The 6,000-nt window shown below is 49.4% G+C and overlaps 1 protein-coding gene across 1 annotated transcript in view; it reads right to left on the reverse strand.

Moving 5' to 3' along the window:
- Positions 1 to 2,324, reverse strand: part of LOC108389803 (testis anion transporter 1) — an 83,570-nt gene extending 81,246 nt beyond the window's left edge. The window contains exon 1 of the mRNA XM_073224614.1: positions 1,843 to 2,324. The gene's annotated coding sequence lies outside the window, so the exon portion shown is untranslated. The remainder of the gene's footprint in view (positions 1 to 1,842) is intronic.
- Between the last annotated feature and the right edge of the window lie 3,676 nt (positions 2,325 to 6,000).

Here is a 6,000-nt window from a genome sequence, read left to right on the forward strand (position 1 = left end):
TTCACCTTCACAGCAAATTCTATTGGATTGTGCTGGAGATAAGAGAGACTGAGGCATAAAGGCCAACTGGGACCGTTACTATTATGGTGATCTAGGAGACAGAAACACGGTGGAACTCGTGGGGTCACAGTGAGGATAGCGAGGAGGGGCAGGTAGGAAGCTGCCCATCATATTACAAGCTAAAGGCAGCAAAAGAAAACATATTATTTCCTTATTATTATTATTGCTATTGTTTTTAGTTGACCTCTCTAGAATTCCTCCAGCTCAATTATGTCTTTCCTGATTTCATGGAAATCTTATGGTTCATTTTCATAAACTAGTGGGACCCTTCCTAACAAGGTATGAGGACTAGAAGCTCCTGCTGAGGAGTGGCAGATGTACCTTGATGTAGAGAAGGTAATGCATTTCAGAAAAAGCAATTCAAACTACACTGATGGGATCACAACCTTTCTACTGAGACACAAGAGGAAGTCTCTGTGACTTACTCCTGAAGACATCAGTGTGATGGGGCCTCTGCACACAGTGTGATCAGCATGCTACACTCTATTCATAATCTTGAAGAAAAATGTCCACTTAGAAAACAATTCCCTGATGCTTCCTCCTATCAGACAAAATACTTAGGTTGGTAGGCCGTGGGTCTGGACTACTTGAGGTTTCATTTTCTTATTTTACAAACGTGGCATAACTTGGGGTATTTGGATTCATTACTAACAGAAATTGGCTTAATCTCTGTAGACCACACTTAGTCCCCAACACAAATAGCATCAGCCTCATGTGGAAACTTGTTAGAAATGCAGATTTTCAGGCCTCACTTAGCAAGACCTGATTAATCAGAAACTCAGAGTTAACCAAAAACAGGCCAGCAGTCTGTTCAGTCTGTTTGAAGAAGCCCTCGAGCAGATTCTGGTCACAATAAAGGATGAGGACCACTGTAAATACAGCCACTTACCTTTAGTCAGTCTTTCAGTGCTCAGTTTGGGGGCCCTGTTAAAATATTAGCCTTTTTGACCTAGCTCCTCCATCCCCCATACCCCTATCTGTGCAGCCATGCATTGATTCACTTACACAATGTAGTGAAACTATTTTAAAAGCCAAGAACAAAAAATGTAAATGCAATATAATTTTCTGACTATTGACCCAACAGATGTGAAATCCTGATCCTTGGTTTAGTTGCAAAAATATCTTTTCCCTGATATACTCTCCCTTCACATGTTCACTATAATCAAGGGAAGGTAAAACTCACTTTCACGATTTTAAAATAAGCATTTGTAATTCCGTCAGAATCAACAGCCCTCTGGTGGTTATTACCGGTGGAGTGTGTTGGGAGAGAAACTCATTATTACTGGGATGGGGATGCTGGAGAAGGCTTCGCAAAGGAACACTGGTACACAAATAGGACTTGATGCAGTGAGGTCTGAAAGTATGAGGCACGCCTGGGCACTCACGCCTCCGGAGGGAATGGATGGGGTCGTCGGGTGGGCCTCCGGCACCCGACTTGTTCTAGAGCAAGTGAGAGCTCCCAGGAACGAGTTTGAAAGGATTCAGCTTGTAAAACGCACACACTGCCTCTTGTCACCGCCGTTCCACGCGGCGTTTCAAAAGAAGAGAAACCGCAGAGAGAGAAATTCCCAGGGACAACCGACATTCCTTCATTGGACCAACACTGTGCCCCCGCGACAGGCCTGGCCCTGCTGAGGACAGACGCAGTCCCCGCCTGGGAACTTGGACGTGTAACGAGGGGCCGGTCCCTCGCACCCGGACGCTGGCGCTGGGGACTCTCCGGGCCAGGTCGCTCAAACCTGCAGCCGCGGTCACCGGAGCGCCTTCCCCGCCGCCGCTCACCTAATTCCCCGGCGGGGCTGGGAGTGCGGGCCCTGCAGCCGCACGCAGCTCAGGCCCGGCTGGTGGCGCCGTTGACCCGGACGCCGGCGGTTCCCGAGCCGTTGCACCGAGGCCGCGGGCGTTCGGGCGGGCGGGGGACGAGAGTGGGAAAGGGGAGGAGGACCATGGGTATCTGGGTTGTGGAAGCCCCTTACCCGTGCCACCCAGGCCGCGTTTCTTCGAGGCTTGGCTACTCCTGATTGAGGGCCTCCTTGATGCCAGGCCCCGCGCCCCGCACTTCACGTACGATAATTCCCTTACGTCTCCTGAAGACCAAGTTGGGTCAGAAGATGCATGAGGAAACGGAGGCTGGAGGGTCACCCACGTCTCCCACCCTACCGCTGTGCCCCCCAAGCTTGGCTGCTCCCACTGACGGGCACTCTCCTGACAAGGTCTCCTGCTCTGCCCGCCCCTTTACGCCCCAACCTCCTCCTTCTGAAGCTCAGTCCCTGCCACTCTCTCATCGCGCCTTGCATTCCTGCCTGTCCCAGTTGCAGTTTTACACTTACTTGATTACTATATTATGTCTAACATATTACTTGCTTTACCTATTCCTTTTGTAACTTGTCTCACCCCCATAAGGACAGGGATTTTTCTCTCTTTCATTAACTGCTGTATATCATCAGTGCCTAAAACAATGTGACAGATACATCAAGTGCCTAATAAATTTGTGCTGGATGATTGAATGATTGCCCTGCTGTTAACTGTAAGCTCCAGTAGGCAGTAACTGTGTCTATTTTTTAAGCACCTTTTCTTCAGAAGTGTTTGGCACCCATGAGTATTCAATTCACATTTGTTGAATGAGTGAGTGAATGTACTGCTCACTTCATCACCCCAATTTGTTTGATAAATATATGAATTTCTTAGGATCCCTACTTCCAAGTTTCCTCCTTTGTATCCATCCACTCTTCAATTTGATTCCCCAATCCCTCCCATTTCTTCAGTTACCTTTTTGCTCTCACTTCCTCCTTCAACCTCTACTGCATCTCAGAAAGCCCCCTAACCTGCAAGTTGGCTTGGAACATTTTCAAGCAGAAAGAGAATCCAGGCTAAGCCACACTGAGTCCAAAAAAAAGCTTTCCACCCACCCCTAACCCTGGTTTTGGACTCTATTTTTCCTTCAAGAGAACTGAGGATCCTGCACCAACACCTAAATTGAGATCATGGTCACTGTTAATAATTTGTTCAGCAAATATTAATTCGGTATCTTTTATGTTCTAGGCAACGAGCTAAGTGCTGGGTTACAAGATAGGCAAAAGCTGAGCACTCCAAGTGATGCATAGCACAAATGAAAACAGTCATGGGAAATGGCAAGAAGTGTCCTGGCTTGGACGTAGTTATTTCTAAAAGAAAACAACTGACAGAATAAGACAGGGTCCAATTCTTCTACTTAACTGTAACAAGTTCTCGCATAAGAACAAGTTGGTGAGAGAGCTGGGGTTATGTATGGAGTTATAATACTTCGCCCATTCACATTTACTACCTCGTTCAACTCTACAAATGACTCTATTAGGTGGGGGTGTAAGGCAGGAATTCTCTTTTGCATAAACTGGATTTGAGGTCTAAGAAAGGTCAACTGAGTAACCCTTATGCAACAGTGAGAGAAAACCACTCTCTGCCCTGTTCTTTCGTTCTTTCTCTGAGAGGCATGACTTAAATGCTTAAAATCCTCTTCACTGGAAGTTCTAGAGGGCAGAAGTCAGTTTCAAACCCTTGGAGTAATGGTTCTAAAAATGCATCAAAGGGAGATATCAGAGACTCCTCAATCAGAACTGAGGTGTGTTGTAAAAACGTACATTTTTGGTGCCTATCCCAGACCTAAAAAATTAGATTCCCTGTGGCTCCTGGTTATCTGCATTTGAAACTCCTGAAGTGGTTCTTCTGCACGTAAAAGTTGGAGAACTACTAGGAGAGTTTGGGTGGAAAACCATAGCCTTAATGCAGGGCTGATATTTGCTTTGGGGACAGATTTCGTGAGAATTCGGAAGAGAAAGCCTTACGTCCTTGGGCAGATGAGAATGCAACGGCTCTCTGATTGGAACCTTTCTTTTTTTTTTTATGCAGGTATTTCTTGGAAATTGGTGGCTCCCTAAGCAGGTCCTTGGCTGCTGACAACCACGCGCAGTTCAACGACCTTTTGGCTCTTCCCTGACACCCAGTTTGTCGCAATCGTTTTCCACCAGAGAACCAGGCATTTGCCCGCCAACCACGGCGGGGTGCGCGCGGCGTGTGGCACCTGCTCATCCACGCTTCCCGGGTACGCCTTGGCGCGCTCAAGAACAGGCACTGGGAGTTCCTGCCTCTGGTCTCCAGCTGTTGCCCTCGTGTCGCGAGAACTGATCCTCCCGTCCTCTACTCTCACCAAGTCCCGTAGGCAGGTTCCTTATTGGGTAAAATCTCGGCTGGCGGAGAGTCCCGGGAGCTGTTCTCGCGAGAGTACTGCGGAAGGCTCCAGTTTGCTGGCTCTGGGACAGCGACCACTAGAACCTTGGCGGACGCTGCAGCTGCAGCCGGAGCCCCGCGCCGCACCCAGAAGTCGGCGTGGTCAGGGAGAGGGTGTCGGGCGCAGCCTTGAGCGTTGGAGCGCGTCCCTGTCCATCGCAGAGCTCACCCCAGTCTCTAAGGCGCTTCCAACCGCTGCGGTAGACAGGGGTCGCGCACGCGGGAGTCGGCGGGGTCTCGGTACCGCACCTGCGCGGGCGGCCTGAGCGGGGTCCCCGCCTTGCAGGGCAGGCGACAGGGCTCCTGGGAGTGGGTGCGGGAGCAGACGGGGCCCCTCAGGGCCACCTCCTCGTCCTGCGGCTGCCGCTCTAAGATGTCTCAGGAGAGGCCCACGTTCTACCGGCAGGAGCTTAACAAGGCAATCAGGGAGGTGCCCGATTGTTACCAGAGTCTGTCCCCGGTGGGCTCCGGCGCCTATGGCTCCGTGTGGTGAGTGTCACAGGGCCTGGGGCAACGGTGGACTTCATGCCCCAGAGCCAGGCCTGCTCCCACGGCTCAGCAATGCACCAAGCGGCAGGAATTTTCCTTGGGGAAGGGCTCTGCTCTTTCAAACCCTGTCCTACACCCCTTGCACGCCTCACCCTGCACACTCTGGTTGGTGGTCAGCTGCGTGCAGGATGCAGGTCTGCGGTGGGCGGTGGGTGGTGGTGCTGGAGCTCGGCCTTGGCTCGCACTCTGCGTAATCCCTTCTCGGGGGGTTTCTGCTCCGGGAGCAAGCACGGTGGGGGGCTCTCTTTGGGGGGCCCTCTGCTGGCGTCGAGCATAAGGACCCTCTCCGGAGGTGCGCCTGCCCTGGGCGCTGGAGCCTGCTGTCTAAGCACACAAGTCCAGGGAGCTGCCGGCAGAAGCAAGAGGGCAAAGCCGGACGGACCAGGACACCGCGGTCATCTGAACAAAACTGACGACGAAGCTTTCTACCGGGCTTTTTTGCAGACCTCTTTCAGAATCTCACTTTGAGAAGCGTTCTTTTTGAATTCACTTCAATTAGCAGCGACCCATAGAACTTAAAATACCGACTTTATCTCTGTGAGCACTGTGCCAGCTTGAGTGTTGTGTTTCCGATTCGTTTGAAAGCGTTATTTCCTTTTCGCAGAGTAGCGGGCAGGTGGTACTGCCTGCGAGACCACTGCAGTGTGAGAAACTGGCGGCCTCACTGATTAGTCACATACCACTGCTCATTTAAGTATTGTTTGACAAAACGACTCTCTTATTTGGAGCATCACATCCGTTGGACACCCTTAAGATAAAAAAGTTATTAACAATGCTGGAATGTATTGTAAATATTTTCTAATTGCGGTAATTCGCGTGAATATTGTTTTTTTAAAGTCCCTTGAGAATTTTGCATGGAACTTACCCACATTTGTAGACCGAGGTACACGATGGTTTTCATAAGAATATGGAATACATACTGAGTGAAGAAAGGTGCTTTTCAGCTTTAGTTCATATTGAGTGTTTGAAATTAAATTGATATAAAATTTCCATACCTGAAATATTTCACTAACTTTTTTAACTTACAAGGTTTTATACACTGTATTTTAGGTTTAGTGTAATTTGAGCGTTCCTGACCTGAAACTAATTTATGTAATTCATGTTCATGCATCATGAAAAGGGACATAT

This window comes from Manis javanica, chromosome 16, assembly GCF_040802235.1.
Source record: "Manis javanica isolate MJ-LG chromosome 16, MJ_LKY, whole genome shotgun sequence".
NCBI classification, from domain to species: Eukaryota; Metazoa; Chordata; class Mammalia; order Pholidota; family Manidae; genus Manis; species Manis javanica.